The sequence below is a fragment of the Crocuta crocuta genome, unplaced genomic scaffold, assembly GCF_008692635.1.
Source record: "Crocuta crocuta isolate KB4526 unplaced genomic scaffold, BGI_CrCroc_1.0 scaffold647, whole genome shotgun sequence".
NCBI lineage: Eukaryota > Metazoa > Chordata > Mammalia > Carnivora > Hyaenidae > Crocuta > Crocuta crocuta.
This window is the reverse complement of record NW_027531286.1, coordinates 863,775-882,276: the sequence shown is the minus strand read 5'-3', so window position 1 is coordinate 882,276 and position 18,502 is coordinate 863,775. Positions and strand designations below refer to the sequence as shown.

The following is an 18,502-nucleotide window of genomic DNA, read 5'->3' as shown; positions in this document are numbered from 1 at the left end:
AGCAGCTATTACTCTTTACGAGTGAAAGATGGAATCAATGTCTGTTATTCAAAAACAAATTCAGTAATATTTAACTCTTCCTAGGTGTATAGGGAATGAAAAATAAAATTTTATAACCCTCACTTTAAAATATATTACAATCCAGGGCACCTGGGTGGCTAAGTTGGCTAAGTGTATGATTTCCCCTCAGGTCATGATTTCACAGTTCATGGGTTGGAGCCTTAAGTCGGGCTCTGTGGTAACAGTGCAGAGCCTGTTTGGGATTCTCTCTTTCTCCCTCTATCTGCCCCTCCCTTGCTCTCCATCTCTTCCTTTCTCTCAAAATAAATAAATAAACTTAAATAATAATAGTAATAAAATGACAAGTCACAGACTAGAAAATGTATTTGTAGCACATATGTCTAACAAATAATTTGTATCCAAATATATAAAGAATCTACAGGGGTGCTTGGGTGGCTCAGTGGGTTAAGCATCCGACTTTGGCTCAGGTCATGATCTCACGGTTTGTGGGTTCCAGTCCCGCATCGGGCTCTGTGCTGACAGCCAGCTCAGAGCCTGGAGGCTGCTTTGGATTCTGTGTCTCCCTCTTTCTCTGACCCGCCCCTGCTCATGCTCTCTCTCTCTCTCTCTCAAAAATAAATAAAACACTAAAACAAAATTTATAAAAAAAGGAATCTACAAATCAAAAATGAAAAGATGAAACAATAAAAAGGGGGAAGATCTGAACAGACATTTCATCAAAGAAGATATACAAACGGCCAATAGGCACATGGAAAGGCATTCAACATCATTAGTCATGAAAGAAATACAAATTAAAATAATGAGATACAACTCTGTACTCACTAGAATGGCCAATATCAAAAACCAAATGCTTGCAGGAATATGAACAGCGGATCTCATATATCATTGTGGGGGTGGGGAGGCAAGGTATAAAATAGAATAGCATTTTAAAGAGTTTAGCAATCTTTAAAGTTACACATATATTTATCACAAGGCCTAGCAATTTCTCCTTTGTATACAAAAACATGTCCACATCAACCTATATAAGAATATTTACCACGGTCTTATTCGTAACAGTCCTAAATGGAAAACAACATAAATGTCCATCAAAGGTCTCCTGGGTGGCTCATTCGGTTAAGCGTCAGACTCTCCTATTGGCTCAGGTCATGATCTCGCAGTCCTGACATCAAGCCCTACGCTGGGCTCTAAACTGAGTGTGGGGCCTGCTTGGGATTCTCTCTCTCTCTCTCTCTCTCTCTCTCTCTCTCTCTCTCACTCTGTCTCTCTCTCTCTCTCTCTCCCCCCTCCTCTCCCCTGCTCATGTGCGCAGCCTCACTCTCTCCCTCTCTCTCTATATATATAAACATTTAAAGAAATAAAAATAAATTTAAAAAATTTTAGATGACACCATAGATATCCAATCAGCAAAATCCAGAAAGTGAAAAATTCTAGAAGGCAAGTGACCAAATCTTTCCACAAGAAAAGAAAAAGAAGAAAGGGGAGAAGTGACCAACAGCTTAAGAGACTTCACACACAGAGCTAACATACAAAACATGTGGAGAGACCCTGTCTGAAAAATGAGGCAGCCAACCATTAAATAAAATTAGATGATTAGGGAAATTTGAACAATAAAGATATTAAGAAAATTTTCAGGGGCAGAAAATTTTCTGTCTGGCTCAGTAGGTAGAGCATGCAGCTCTTGATCTTGGGAGTGGTGAGTTCAAGCCCCATACTGGATGCAGAGATTACTTAAAACTAAAATACTAAAAAGAAAGAAAAAAGAGTAAATGAGAGGAAGAAAAGAAAGAAATTGCTCATTGTTTTACTGAGATACTGGCAATGTGGCTATGCTTTTGAAGTCTTTGTATTACAGAGCAACATGGATGAATCTCACATTGGGTAAAACAAGCCAGACACAAAATACACACAAGATTATTCCATTTCTTAAAAGCTCAAACTGAAGTAAAACTAAATTATAGAGTTTGCAGTCTCCACTAATGAAGAAAAACAAACCGGTGACTAGGAGGGGCATGAGAAAGCTTCTGAGGTGGTGGTAATTCCAAATCTTGACTGAGTGGTAATTACCAAGGTATTCATTCTGTGATCATTCACTGAACTGTAATAAATTTATGTTTTATGTTCTTTTCTGTATGTGCATTATACTTCACAAACAGTAAGTTTTACTTTTACTATTAACTTACTAAAAACTTAGATATAGGGATGCCTGGGTGCTCAGTTGGTTAAGCATCCAACTGCTGATTTTGGCTCAGGTCATGACCTCACAGTTCTTGAATTTAAGTCCCTCATCAGGCTCTGCGCTGAAAGCACAGAGCCTACTTGGGATCCTCTCTTCCCCTCTCTTTTTGTCCCTCCCCCACTTACGCATATGGGTCCTTTCTCTCAAGATAATAAACTTAAAAAAAATTAGATATATATATAACTGAAGTATATACAAATGAAAAAAATGAACCTATCTGGGATTTAACTCAAAATAACTGAGAGGGGATGGAGGATACAGATGAAAGAAGAGTTCCTCATGTTAATGATTTTTGCAGTTGGTATTAAGTATGCAGTTTATTATTTATTACACTAATCTAATAATGTAAATGTTTACTGATGTAAACTAATGTAAATGTTTACTTCATGCACATTTAAATTTTTCCATAGGTTTTTATGGGGCGCCTGGGTGGCTTAGTCGGTTGAGCGTCCGACTTTCGCTTAGGTCATGATCTCGCCGTTCGTGGGTTCAGGCCCCGCGTCGGGCTCTGTGCTGACTGCCAGCTCAGAGCCTGGAGCCTGTTTCAGTCTGTGACTCCCTCTCTCTCTGACCCTCCCCTGCTCACGCTGTCTCTCCCTCTCTCCTAAAAATAAATAAAACATTAAAAAAAAAAAAATTTTTTTCCATAGGTTTTTAATGTTCATAACCTTAATTACTGCACTTCTAGAAACAAGGAGATACTAGAAACATAGAAAAACAAATATATAATTAAGTTCACTGTGTTCTTATTTTTAATGCCCCCCAAAAACGAATATAACCTAATGCCCAATAATAGAAAAATGAGCAAATGAACTATAGGAGATCACAGTGTAACTTTCACAAGAGTTTAATGACATGGAAATGATCATAAATTTTGAAAGCAGGATACAAAATTATACCAAGCATAATCTCAGCTACATAAAATATGTATGCATATACTTTTATGCATGGGAAAATATCGGAAGACACAGTAAAATGGTGATGCTGGTTAAGTCAGGGATTATGAGTGACTTTCCTGTATTTTTTGCAACCAGCATATGTAACTTATCACAGGGTGTGTGTGGGGGGCAGAAATCCTCTTAAAAATATTGATTCTATCAAAGTAAAAGGAAGAAAGAAAGAACATTAATAAATTGTGGAAGTCATCACTATTACATCCAAAAGACTGATCAATATGGAAAAAGGTAAATAAAATTTTACCCATGGGAAAATTCTTTTGAATTTTTCTCAAGTCCTTTGTATTATCCCTATATTTAATAACAATTTTAGAGTACAACTAGCCAATAAACTATTTTTAGAATTTAATGGCATATAAAAAACATTATACCCAAAGGAACTTCTCTTTTCAGAAACTGAATAGAGACTATTTCACAGCTAAGCCAGTGTTTCTGGTTTAAAATACTGTGGCAATGAACCTATCAGATGCTTGTGAAATGAACAGACAGATTTTGATTCAAACAGACATGTGTCAGCTTGCCATTCTACTCCCATTAGAGCTTTAGCAGAAGCCAATAAATTTTATTAATATAGGCAGGTACACATAGTCATTCAAATGATTATTATAATAGAACAAGATTGAGAAATTTTAGCCAATAGTTTTGTTTTCAGATGGGTCTTAAACTAAGTCATCAAATTAAGAAAATACAGCTAGGTGATTAGAAAGCTCTCAACCTGTGAAAAATGAAAGAAGGCTATTCTTACACAGAAAAGGCTGAGAGGCATAGAGATGTGCTATCTTCCTTCATCTAAAACCATCACACACACTTGACCATGGCTTAGAAATTCCTATTCTACTTTTACCCAGTGGAGTTCTTTGGCTCACAGCTGGTACAAAGTTCCAACTTGAGTTAGGATGGCACAAGCATGGGGCACCTGGGTGGCTCAGTCAGTTGAGTGCCTGACTTTGGCTCAGGTCATGATCCCACGGTTTGTGAGTTGGAACCTGGCATTGGGCTCTCTGTTGTCAGCACAGAGCCTGCTTCAGATCAACTTTAAAAAATATAGATAGATAGATAGATAGATAGACAGACAGACAGACAGACAGATAGATGGCATAAGTATCAAGAGGGGCTTTCCTGAATGTGCTATTATAATGGCCACATGGATTACATAAAGGGAGAAACTCAAGAAATTTATTAGGAATTATAAAAACCTTTAGTAAGGCTTTGTACAGAATTTTTACAATGCATCTTTTTTTTTTTTAATTAAACCCTATGCCCAATGTGGGGCTCAAACTCACAATCCCAAGATCAAAAGCCACATGCTCTACCAACTGAATCAGTCAAGCGCCTCAGAATTTTTAAAATATAGAATCTAGAATAATTCTATACCATATATGAAGAATTGGTAAAAAAACAAAGAAAGTACAGAAGAAAATGGGTATCTCCAAATGTGTCCCCCATAACATAATGTTAGGGACAGTTCCTAAAATTTTCATAAATGATATAGAAGACAACATGGGGTAACAATACAAACAGAGGGAGATAAACTGAGAAAGAGCTCACAAACCAAGTGAATCAATGTTGTATGACTAGCCTTTGACTTGGGCAAGTGTAAGGTAGAAGGCTTAGAGAATAAAACATATAGTAATTAAAATAAAATGGTTTCTGACCTAGTTTTACCCAATAAAAATCACCTAAATCTATGCTGATACCTCATTACATCAGCCAAGAATCTCTGGTAGGGTTGTTCATAAAGTGCACTCCAAAACTGGTGAATGAAATACTACCATAGATGTAAAGATTAATATAAATAACTCAAAATTATATTTTTACCTGTGAACCACGGTATTCTCCCCCAGTTAATGGCACTACCCATAAACCAAGAACTAAAGCCAAGAACCCAGAAGTCATCTCCTCTCCAAGAATATCCAATGAGATCACCAAGTCCCATCAACTGTGTGCCAAAATACCTTGACTCAGTCTAGCTTCCATCTCCATTCTTGATTCCAAACCTCTAGTTATCATTTCTTTCTAAACTATTACAGTAGATTCTTGGGGCGCCTGGATGGTTCAGTTGGTTAAGCATCAAATTCTTGATATCGGCTCAGGTCATGACCTCATGGTTCGTGAGTTGGAGCCTCGCATCGGGCTCTGTGCATATGGCACAGAGCTAGCTTGGGATTCCGTCTCTCCTCTCTGCCCCTCACCTGCTTGTACTATCGCGCGCGCGCTCTCTCTCTCTTAATATAAATAAATTACAAAATAATAAAAGTTACTTATAATAGTAGATTCTTATTTCATTTCCTTGCCTCTGCAATTTTCCCCCTACCAGCCTATCTTCCACAATCCCCTCCAAGGGTGATCTCTCTAAAACAAAAGTATGACCAGGCCTCTCCCACGTTTACAGTTCCTCTAACATCTTCCTGTTACCAACTGAATAAAGTATATACAACATTATATGAGTGACTCTTTGCATCTCAGACTCCCTCCCCTCCTTAAGTTCCAGTAACTCTAAACTACTGGCAATGCTGTTTAGAGCTTGTAATGCTGTCTCATATGTATTTGCCTCTGGACATGCTGCTTCCTCTACTTGGAATTTCCTTCCTTGCCCTCTGACATGCTTGGACCATACTTAATGTTCTAATACCCAACTTAGTAGTTACCTCCTCTTTGAAATTCTTAGTCTTTCTCTCCTTTCTCTTGCCTCTATACTTTGTTTATATGGCTCTTATCAGACTATGAGAACAGGGTACAATACAAAATACTCATTTCTATATACACAGTACATTCATTACACACCAAGAGTATGCCTGACAATGTTTGTTATTTTTTTTAATGTTTTTTATTCATTTTTGAGAGAGAGACAGAGACAGCATGAGCAGGGGAGGGTCAGAGAGAGAGGGAGATACAGAATCCGAAACAGGCTCCAGGCTCTGAGCTAGCTGTCAGCACAGAGCCCGACATGGGGCTTGAACCAACGAACCGCAAGATCATGACCTGAGCTGAAGTCGGACACTCAACCGACTAAGCCACCCAGGCACCCCTGACAATGTTTGTTAAATAAGTGAGCATAACACCAAAAAGAACAAACTTCTGAACCTATGATAATTCCTATACTTTTAATAACCACACTAAAAAATAGTTAATAGGTAGAAAAGACGTGGAGAAAGGCAATTATAAGAATTAATGAAAAAAACCAACTTCCCTGTAAAGAAAGACTAAAGCATAGGCTCCTTCAACTTAGAAAGTCTGAGATGTTTTATAACTAAAGGTACAAAAAGAAAAGGGAACCAAATGTTTACTAAATCCTGAAAGCATGTAACCAGGCAGCAACACTGTATCTTAAAGGGAGTTCTTTTTAGGAATTCAATTTCTTAAAGATTCCCTTTATTTAACCAGGAGTAAATTTAAACTCAAGGTATTCAGCCGAAACAACAATGGTGGAAGTGGGCCACATATGAAGCACTTCGCATGGTACCAAGCACAAAATATATGTCTGAGATAGGATTTTAAATGGCTTCTATCAGTGAAGTGTGCAACTCCCTCTACAGGAAATCAATGAATACCAAAAATAAGCACTTTTTAGTCCACAACAACCCGTCACAGGTAACACTGAGGCAAACATTTATTGCTAAGAAAGCACCTTGGTAATCACTACACTGTACACCTAAAACTAATTTAACATCCTATGGTAACTATACTAGAATTAAAATAAATTAAGTTCCTTGGTATAGAAAGCGAATAAGCATGTATATCTGCGACTGCAAAAAACAACCTCTACTTTTTGATATGTCTCATTCTGCCATACCATTCATTCCAGTCTGCCTAATTAAGGCCTGTACTTTACCTTTCCTCCCTTCCTTTAACCAATCACGGAGTCGTTTCCACTGATAGAAAAGCATGTGTGTGTGCTAGGTACATATATAAAGATATAAATACACACACACCTATTTTGCTTTTGCAAGCAACATTAAGCAGCAGTCTTCAAATACCTCCAAATTGACTGCCTCTCATTCAAAGATACTCTAGATATATATAGCTATGATCAGTAGTTTAGAAAAAAGTTCAAAATTCAACTGGTAGGAAATATATATGAAGAAAAGTGTTTTGGGTTTTTTTTCCTTTTAATTTTTTTAATGCTTATTTATTTTTTGAGGTGGGGGGGAGAGAGAGAGATCATGAGAGCAGAGAAGGGGCAGAGAGAGACAGAGACAGAGAGATCATGAGAGCAGGGAAGGGGCAGAGAGAGACAGAGACAGAATCCAAAGCAGGCTCCAGGCTCCAAGCTGTCAGCACAGAGCCTGACACAGGGCTCGAACTCATGAGCTGTGAGATCATGACCTGAGCCAAAGTTGGATGCACAACCAACTGAGCCACCCATGCACCCCAAGAAAAGTTTTAAAAATAACTTTTAAGAGGTACTTGGGTGGCTCAGTTGGCTGAGTGTCCGACTTCAGATCAGGTCACGATCTCACAGTTTGTGGGTTCATAGCCTGCTCTGTGCTGACAGCTCAGAGCCTGTAGCCTGCTTCAGGTTCTGTGCCTCCCTCTCTTCTCTCTCTGCCTCTCCCCCACTCACACTCTCTCACTCAAAAATGAATGTTAAAAAAAATTTTTTTTAATTTTCAAAAAAACCTTTAAGCTATGAAGTTTAAATTACACTAACTATAATTTGCTTTTGAACATGCAGAAACCAGACAAACTACTAAAATAATTCCACTGATTCTTAAAACTTTACCATCTACCAGAATCACCTGGTAGGCTTGTTGAGCCCAGAGTGTCTGATTCAGTAAGTTTGGATTAGGACCTGAGAATCTGCATTTCTAAGAAGCTCCCAGATGACGTGGTCAGGAGCACTTTGAAAACAACTAAACTATCAGAACTGAGAAAGACCTCGCAGATGAATTACATAAAGCCTGAATAACTAACACAATCTTCCTGATTACCAATCTAAGGTTCCTTCCATTGTTAGGGTTCAGCTATTATAAATATTTCAAGTATCTTTAGGAAGTAGACAACACATTTTGTCCAATTCGACAGATATTTTTTTGAGCACTTAAATAAGACATGTTCCTTGCCTTAAAGAAGTCTACTCTAGATCGATGAAAAGTGACTCACAGTCAAATAATTACAACACAAAGTGACTGGTCCCACAACAGAAATTCATGTAATGTGCCTCAGGAATGTAAGTGAGAAGAACTCAAGAGAAGAATACCTGGGGGCTTTGGACGATAATTAGGAGCTTTCCAAGAGGACAGAACGAGGTGGGAGGGAGAGCATTTTACAGACACACATTCACAGAAAAAAAAAAAAAAACCTATCAAGCACCTACGGTGGACCAGACACTGTACCAAGCATGGGGATAAAACAGTGAGAAAAGGCACTGTAGCAGCCTTTAAGGAGGTTTGCAATCTGAAGGGAAGCAATCCAACAATAATTCAAGTAAATATAAAGTTGCAATTTTGATCAATGTTATGCATGAGAGATATTTTATGAGAATGTGTAACAGGAAGATGCTTGCCTATAAAAAGGGTCTGAAGGATGGTACCTTGGTATTTTATAAACCATGTTCAAACCTTTGTGCATAAGAATACTGGTAGGCACTATTACTGTTAAGTGAACACTGTGTCTCCTTTCAAGGTTCAAAGGAGTGATATTGCTAGGCTGCTACTCAACTCTACAAGACAAAAAGACTGTCAATTATCTTCTTCACACTGTCAAGCAATGACTATGAACACTCATGCCCATTATCTACGAAACCCATTTCCCAATATCAACAAACAGGGGAACCAAACTAATTATGAAAATAGCCTGAACACAGTATGAGAGCAAGGGTAACCAGACAGTCTCAAGAAATGAGTAGTGTGTTCCTTCTTTCTCTAATGACCAGAACAAGCGGAGCAATCAGACATGGCAAACTCTTGCTCCTTGCCTCCCCTTCTCTTTGATTGTTCTAAACATCACCCTCCTGGGCCACCTGGCACCTCAGTCGGTTAAACGTCTGACTTTGGTTTCGGCTCAGGTCAGGATCTCACAGTTTGTGACTTCAAGCTCCATATCGGACTCTGTGCTGACGGTATGGAGCCTGCTTGGGATTCCCTCTCTCCCTCCTTCTCTCTCAAAAATAAATAAAAATTAAAAAATAAAGAAACATCACCCTCTTGATAACTGTCAGCATTCAACCACAAAATAGAGTAGATTAATTTTATTACATTATACGTGGTCTTCATGAAAAGTGAATCAACCAGCAATATGAGTCTCAATGATGTAAATGGTATTATGCTATGTATATGCCAGGGAAACCATGCCCTGTCCTCATGGAGTACCTAATATAGACATAATTAAATTTTCTATCTTGTACCCAGTTAGACACCAGGAGGGGTACAGAGAAAAAAAATTATGAGGATTTGAGAAAGAAGTTTCCTTCAATACACAGGACTAAGGAAACAATATCACAAATGGGCTTTAGAAGATGAGAACTAAAGGGGCACCTGGGTGGCTCCCTCAGTTAAGTATCTGACTCTTGATTTTGACTCAGGCCATGGGTTCCGTGCTGGGCATGGAGCCTGCTTAGGAAGGAAGGAAGGAAGGAAAAGAGAGAGGGAGGGAGGGAGGAAAGAAAAGAACAGAACAGAAAAAAGAAAATAGAAAAAGATAAGCTTCACCTTAAAAAAAAAAAAGAGAAGATGAGAACTAGGGTGGAGACAGGGAGACAAAATAGTACAAGTGTGTGGAAAAAAAACAAGAAGGTAGCCTGGTTTGGCTGGAACATATATATAAGTGAGGAGTAGCTATTAAGACTGTATTAGTCAATTAGGGCCTGAATATCAGGGTAAGGAGTTTGTGCCTACAATGGCAAACCCTTAAGTTAACCAAGCACTTAACAATTTCCAAAAAGTAAGTTTTATTTTCACTAATTCCACACATGAAAAATTAAAGTTCATAGGGGTGCCTGGCTGGGTCAGTCATAGAGCATATAGCACTTGATCACAGGATCATTGAGTTCAAGCCCCACATTGGGGGTAGAGTTTACTTAATAAAAAATAAAAATTAAGGTTCATCAAGGTTAATCTAATAAGCTGAAATTCAAAGCCAGGTCACATGAACCAAAGCCCAGTGTCCCTCCCATGCCACCAGTAACTACAGAACGGGAAAGCAACAGAGAACAGGAACAACATGATCAGAACCTTAGAACATAAACCTTCAGAAATAACAGGGGGCGCCTGGCTGCCTCAGTCAGTAGAGCATCTGACTCTTAACCTTAGGGTTGTGAGTTCAAGGTCTACACTGGGCGTGGAGCCTACTTAAAAAATAAATAGATAAATAAAATTAAAAATGTTTTAATTTAAATGGCAGTTGAAACTATGTAATGATGAATTGCAGAAATCCATCAGGTCTTAGCTACTGAATAAATATGAAGGATAACAGACAAAGGAATAATAGTTGATAACACCAAAAAAAAAAAAAAAAAGCAGGGGCACCTGGGTGGCTCAGTCGGTTAAGCCACCTGTGATCAAGTGCCGTATGCTCTATGACTGAACCAGCCAAGGAACCCCTATGAACTTTAATTTTTCATGTGTGGAATTAGTGAAAATAAAACTTACTTTTTGGAAATTGTTTTTAAGGGCTTGGTTAACTTAAGGGTTTGCCATTGTAGGCACAAACTCCTTAGCCTGATATTCAGGCCCTAATTGACTACTACAGTATTTTTTAAAATTTTTTAATTTTTTTTAATGGTTTTTATTTATTTCTGAGAGAGAGAGAGAGAGAGAGAGTGAGCAGGGGAGGATCAGAGAGAGAGGGAGACAGAATCCGAAGCAGGCTCCAGGCTCTGAGCTAGCTGTCAGGACACGAACTGTGAGATCATGACCTGAGCCGAAGTCGGATGCTTAACTGACTGAGCCACCCAGGCGCCCTGACTACTACAGTCTTAATAGCTGTAAAAGTACCTCACTTCGGCTCAGGTCATGATCTCACAGTTCGTGGGCTCAAGCCCTGTATCAGGCTCTGTGCTGACAGCTCAGGGCCTGGAGCCTGCTTTAGATTCTGTGTCTCCCTTTCTCTCTGACCCTCCCCTGCTTGCACTCTCTCAAAAATAAATGAACATTAAAACTTTTTTTTAAGTTAAAAAAAAAAGCAGTGGTCTCTTCCACCTTAAAATGTAACACACAAAAACCTGAGAGAGCCTTCTCTGGATCCTACACTTTAACTTGTAGCTACAACCTGCTCCCCTTCTCTGTTCACAGCCAAATGTCTCTAAATGTCTCTTCATTCATAGTCTGTTTAATCTCACATTTATTTTGAAGAATATCTTCTGTCCCCAAATGCCACTGAAACCCGTTTAGTCACCATTAACCTCTATGTTTCCAAACCCAATGAAAATCTGTCTTCAATATATACTCAGCACCTGGGTAGCATCCACCTCAGCTGACCACTGCCCTCCTCTTTTTTTACACTATTAGTATGAAGTGTTTACATAGTCCCTTCTTGTGTCATTTTCCTGATCTACACAATGTAAATAATAAAAGCACCTTCTTCATAGTTATGACTATTGAATAAAAATACACTAATGCTTAACACGGTGCTTGATAAACAGTACCACAGTTCCCTGGCTTCTAAGGCACCACTCTTGATTCTTCTCATACTTCTCTGCACCCCCCTCCCCCCCCCACAACCACCTGTGTACACTGCTCCATGTCCACCCAACCTCACTGGCCATACCTATGCCAGCAAAACACAACAAGCCCTTCCTTGGCCCAGAACCAGTTATCTACTCAACAGTTCTACTAGATGTCTTATTGGTATCTCACATTCAATCTATCCAAATTGATTGAATTTGGATAGATTGAAACTACTCAAAACTGAGCTTATGTTCTTCTCCTCTATCTCCAACCCTGCTCTTCCTTCAGTGTGTCCTATCTTGATAAAAGGACTACACCACAAACCACTCACGTGAGAAAATCTTGAGAGGCATATTTACATGTACCCCCTTAAACTCACCCTCCCACATATCCAAGGAACCAAAGTTCTATGATTCTGTGTTCTAAATATTTCAAAACCTCTCAAATTCCACTGCCCACATTCTCAACTATACTGCCATCTTAACTCAACCACTGCAGTAGCCTCCCACTTGGTGTCATCAATCCATTCTCTCTCCCTCCTGGATCCCTTCCCTATCTTGCAAATGTTTATCAGTCCACCCATATTAGTCTTCAGATAAACTTCTGCCTTCCCACTGTCTTCAAGATAAAGCCCTACTTGATCTGACCCCTGACTATCTTGTCAAGATTTTAACTCTCTCCTCCATCCACTTTGCAGTTCCATTAGACTTTTTCATTTTGTTTGGTTGGTAGGTCCTTCAAGCACATCAGATTCCTTCCAACCTCAGGGTTTTTGCATATCACTTTCTTTTTGACTGGTTACCTCTTATCCTTCAAGTCTCAGTTTTATTTTATTTTTTAAGTTTATTAACTTTTTGAGGGGGAGTGGGTAGGGGCAGAGAGAGAGGGAGACCAAGAATACAAACCCAGTTACATGCTGAGAGCTCAACACAGGGCTCGAACCCATTAACTGCGAGATTATGACTTAAGCTGAAGTCGGGCACTCAGCCATCCAGACGCCTCAGGTCAGTTTTAAAGGCTTTCTCAGGAAAAGTGTTCTCTGATGCCTCCTCCCACTCCTGAAGTTTAGATTGGTCACCTTATTATATATTCTCACTGCATCCTATATTTACCTTTGTAGTCCTTTGCGCAACCGTAACTGATGTTACTAGTAGAAATATCTAATTACTGACTTCCCCACCAGACTGTAAGCTTCATGACAAAAGGACCACGTCTGTCTTGCTCATCACTGTATCCCAGTGTCTTTGTTTAGTGTCTAACACAAAGTTTTTTCTCATTAATACCACAGGGCTTTACATTAGCTTGTAATACTTTCTTATTAATGCCACAGGGCTTTACATTAGCTGGTCCCTCTACCCAGAGCTCTTTTGATACAGATCTGGTCCCCTAAGCCCTTGAACTTAACAAGAATGACTCCACATCCTTCAGGTCTCAGTCACAAAATGCCATCTTCTCAGCGACCCTTTAGTGATCATCCAGTCTCAAGGAGCAATCCTTACCCGAGTAAGTACAGATGACCCTTGAACAACATGGGTTCACTACATGCAGATTTTTTTCCGATAAATATAGCAGAATATTGTAAATAATATTTTCTCTTCCTTATGATTTTCTTGACATTTTCTCTAACTTACTTTATTATAAGAATACAATAGTGGTGCCTGGCTGACTCAGTTGAGCATCTTGATTTCGGCTTAGGACATGAGCTCACAGTTCGTGGGAATGAGCCCTGCATCAGGCTCTGTGCTGACAGCATGGAGTCTGCTTGGGATTCTCTCTCTCCTCCTCTCTCTGCCTCACCTCCCACTCATACTCACACACATACATGGGTGCACTCTCGCTCTCTCTCAAAATAAACATTTAAAAAGAGAATACAATATATAATATACATAACATACAAAACATGTTAATCAACTGTTTATGTTACAGGAAGGCTTCCGGTCAAAACAGGCTATTAGCACTTAAGTTTTGGGGGAGTCACAAGTAACACATGGATTTTCAACTATGCAGAAGGTCACTGCCCCTACCCCTCATGTTGTTCCAGGTTCAACTGTATTTCATCAACCTCTTAATTTCTTCAAAGCATTCAACACTATTTGAAACCACAGTATTTGGAAGTTCTAAAAAGTCAGGCCCAAGTAGCTGGCACAGTGAAAGCACTGAACAAACATTTATGCAAATGAATCTCCTGAAAGAGAAAAGATTTCCTGGGGAACACCGGAAGTTCAGCAATAAAACATATACAAACTGTCCCTCAACAAAGTAGAAAAAGAGGCAGTGTAGTTTAGAAGGCTTGGTAGCCAGACTGCCACTATGGATCCTGACTCTTTTCTCTTGTTGGCTGGATAACCTCATACAAGTTACTTAATTGTACTTGCCTCAGTTTCCAAATCAGAAAATGGGCATCTTTCAACCTATTTCAAAGGGTTGCTGAGAATTAAGTTAGTTAATATGTATAAAGTACAGCATCAAGCACATAGTATGCATTCAATTAATGTGTACTATTATCCATCAGCTTGGACTTTTTATCCTACCTTGTTTTAAATACACAGGCTGACTATTCCTTTATCTTATCCACTCAAAAAGGCTCACCATTTCTTTTGTTCACTACACAATTCCAAGGGCATCTTTCAGATAGATTAAAATATCTGAATGGCACCTTTGGGAATTGTGCAACATGGTACCGCCATCCCCAAGTTCTGACAGCCCCCCAGAATTATGATGATCAGAAGATGAAGATGATCAAAAGACACAAGAAACAGAGAAGTACTTTGGAAACTATAAAAGTACTGTAAAATGATCACTATATTTATGAATCTAAATTCTCTTGAAGTCACTGTCAGAAACAAGAGTGTGTTGGCCAGATTACTGCCCTGACAGAAAGAGTTCTTAACTTCTGTGATCCAGGGATATAAAGAGATGGATTAAGGTTGGGGCTACCTTGAATTTACATTGAGGGTCACAAGCAGCTCATGAAGTTGTTTGTTTAAATTTTTTTTTAGTATTCTTATTTTTTAAATTTCTGAGAGAGGGAGAAAGGCAGCGTGAGCAGGGGAGGGTCAGAGAGAGAGGGAGAAACAGAATGTGAAGCGGGCTTCAGGCTCTGAGCTAGCTGTCAGCACAGAGCCCGACGCGGGGCTCGAACCCACGAACTGTGAGATCATGACCTGAGGTGAAGTCGGACGCTTACCCGACTGAACCACCCAGGTGCCCCATGAAGTTGTTTCTTAAGAATGGTCACAGGGTACTGAGCTACAGGGCAATTCACTATATTTCACTATTTGCTTACCTCAATACCACAGCTTTCAACTCATTTTTCTATCCTTCAAAGAGAATACCAGAAGGAAATTTCTTGTTGTAACTTAATTATTGACCTCAAGACAGTGAATACTTACTTTGGTTATGCAAGTAAGCTGATTTTAAGATAAGTTAAAAGGAGTATTGAATTGGCACCTGGGTTGAGGATTTTCCATAACCATTTAGTCTTGCGAAAATTTGACAACAACAAAACCCTTCATAGTTACTTTGGGAAAAGCCCTGGGAAACAATTTGAGAGGGCTTTTGAGATTTTTTTTGTGTTAGACTTAAAACTCTAAGATTAACAGCAGAAAGTCATGGTTTTCAATCTCACACTGTCGACATTTTGGACTAGATAACCCCCTGCTGTGGGGGTTGACCTGTGCATCCAGGATATTTTAGCAGCACCCTTGGCCTCTACTCACTAGAATACCAGTGGTACTTCCCTAGTCTGACAATCAAAAATGTCTCCGGGAGCCCCTGGGTGGCTCAATTGGTTAAGCATCCAACTTCAGCTCAGGTCATGATCTCACAGTTCATGGGTTCAAGCCTCTCATTGGTTCTGTGCTGACACCTCAGAGCCTGCTTCAGATTCTGTGTCTCCCTCTCTCTCTACCCCTCCCCTGCTCCCACTGTCTCTCTTTCTCTCTCAAAAATAAATAAACATTAAAAAAAAAAATGTCTCGGGGTGCCTGGGTGGCTCAGTCGATTAAGCATGCGATTTCGGCTCAGGTCATGATCTCACGGTTTGTGGGTTTGAGCCCCGCATCGGGCTCTGTGCTGACAGCTAGCTCAGAGCCTGAAGCCTGTTTCGGATTCCGTGTCTCCCTCTCTCTCTGGTCCTCCCCTACTCATGCTGTCTCTCTCTCTCTCAGAAATAAATAAAACATTAAAACATTTTAAAAAAATGTCTCCAGATATTGCCAAATATCCCAAGGAGGCAAACTCATACCCAGTTGAGAACTCCTGCTTTAATTAATCTGTTCCAGTTTTCTAAAACATCTACCCAATATTCTCTCCTCTCCCTTTCAAAACTCCCTCTTGATCTTCCTAATAACCCAGACTTAATCCCAGCATCCACCTTAATTCTTCATTTGCCTCCAAAATCCTCAGAAATCCCTAAGTACAATTCCCTCCATGACAGGCCAGTTCTCTTGTCAAAACAGCTGGTGATAAAGTTGATAGTAGGACTCAGCACTTGTGATCCCCAATCAAGCACTCTTTTCCATCATAACATGCTGCTAACCATCAGTCATCAAGTTTTGTGAGTCCTTCATTTTCCCTCCCTTTCTGTTTCTACTAACTATACCCCAGAACAGTGGTTCTCAAATTTCTGCATGTATCGGAATCACCTGGCTTGTTCAAGCACAAATTGCTGGGCCCCAACCCAGGGTTTCTAATTCAGTAAATACAGAGTAGGTTCCCCCAAATTTGCATTTCTAACATGTTCCCGTATACTGAGATAAAGCTGATACTGCTGGTGAGGGAACCACACTTCAAGAACCACTGCCCTAGAGGTCAGGTGCCTGTCACCTTAAGAGATATAACTTATTTCAATATTCTTTTGGACATATCCCAGACCTGACACTGCAAAAATATTACTCCTAAAACACCACTTGGATCAAATTCCTATTTGATTAAAAACAAAACACAACTTCTAATGGCTCTCTACTTCCCATACCTGGCCTTCATAATTATTTAAAATATGTTCCCAACATTATGAACAGTGCCTCCCAAAAGAAATCTACTTTAGTCCTGCGAATCTAATGAATGTCCTCAGAATAGGACTAATAAGCGTCCCACTCCATAGTAAAGCTTATGCTGTCTTTACCTCCTGTAAGGCCACCCTCTTCCCTCCTCCTCTCTACCTACCTGAAGGAGGCCTTCACCACTGTATTTGCCAAAACCACTCGCTTGGTCACTATCTGCTGCCTTTTATCTTTATGGTTTAAGTTTTTACCAAGTACTCACAGATAGAGAAAACCCCCAAGAACCTAAAATTTAAAACAGAAAACAATGATATGAGTGACATGCAAATAAAAGGCTTGACATATACACAAACTGCACAAATACTGCTGTTTTAATAGATCAAGTGCAATAAGTTCAAAGTTCACAAAAAGAATGTGCCAACTTTTTCTAAACATGATAAAACACTGTCAAATATCTGCAGCTATCTCATTTAGGATGTTAGAATGGGTGAGGGGAAAAAAATTTTAAAGCAGTGTCAAAAAAAGAGAAAGTACTCAGTCTGCAACTTTCTACAACAGGAGTGGATATCATTTGTTTTCTGTGTTAACACTGCTAGAAAAATGACAAGGCATGACACAAGAAATATGGGGTTCAAGGTCTGGTTCCATTCCTCACCAACTTTGTGATCTTGGGCAAGTCACAAGCTAAAGGTTCCATTTCCATTAAAAAAAAAAATTTAAACCTATACCATCTACCTTACAGGCAGTTTTGAGAATTAAATAAGGTAATGTATATGAAAGAATCCAGTCTAGTACTTAGCACATAAATGCTTACTGAATTCTAACACTTGTTGACATGAAAACACAAAGCAACAATATAGAAGTATTCCAAAAATGAGATTATACAGAACAAATTAATGAAAACTACTCAAGGATGTCCATTTCCCAAGAAAAAAAAATTTTTTTAACGTTNGGAGGAGAGGGAGAGGGAGGGGGAGAGGGAGGGGGAGAGGGAGAGAGAGAATGAGAATCTCAAGCAGACTCCATGCACAGAGCCTGACATGAGGCTTGATCTCATGAACCTGAGACAAAATCAAGAGTCAGATGCTTAACCAACTGAGCCACTCAGGTGCCCACCAAGAAGAAAAATTTTGAAAGACATAAAATAATGGCATGGCTCTCTGTATGGTATATAGTAAATAAATCAATTCTTTGGCTTAATGGTCAAAAGCAAAATTTGAGAATAACACAAACACCCATCACTTGCAACTTTATAACTTTAAAGCTATCTAAAAGCCAGCTAAAACCTTGAAATAGAAGATTTAGGACAGAATTAGAGGTAGGAGAACTTGGAATTCAGAATGAGCTTTATTTTTAAAGTTAACTAAAGGGGTGCCTGGGTGGCTCAGTCGGTTAAGCGTCCGACTTTGGCTCAGGTCATGATCTCAGGGTTCGTGAGTTCGAGCCCTACATAGGGCTCTGTGCTGACAGCTCAGAGCCTAGAGCCTGCTTCAGATTCTGTGTCTCCTTCTCTCTCTGCCCCTCCCCTACTTGTGCTCTGTCTCTCTCAAAAATAAATAAATAAACATTAAAAATTTTTTAAAAAGTTAACTAGACATTTTTTCATTTGTACTAATGGCCCAAATACTATAAATATATATATATATGTTCATCTGTCATTTATGTTAAGTATATACATAT

The 18,502-nt window shown here is 39.3% G+C and overlaps 1 protein-coding gene across 4 annotated transcripts in view; it reads right to left on the bottom strand.

The window, feature by feature from the left end:
• Positions 1-18,502, bottom strand: part of KDM2A (lysine demethylase 2A) — a 106,920-nt gene that overhangs the window by 83,007 nt on the left and 5,411 nt on the right. The window contains exon 2 of one of the 4 annotated variants that reach the window (XM_077771460.1): positions 17,085-17,107. The exons of 2 other annotated variants lie outside the window; for them this stretch is intronic. The gene's annotated coding sequence lies outside the window, so the exon portion shown is untranslated. One more of the 4 variants, XM_077771459.1, reaches the window with a different exon arrangement.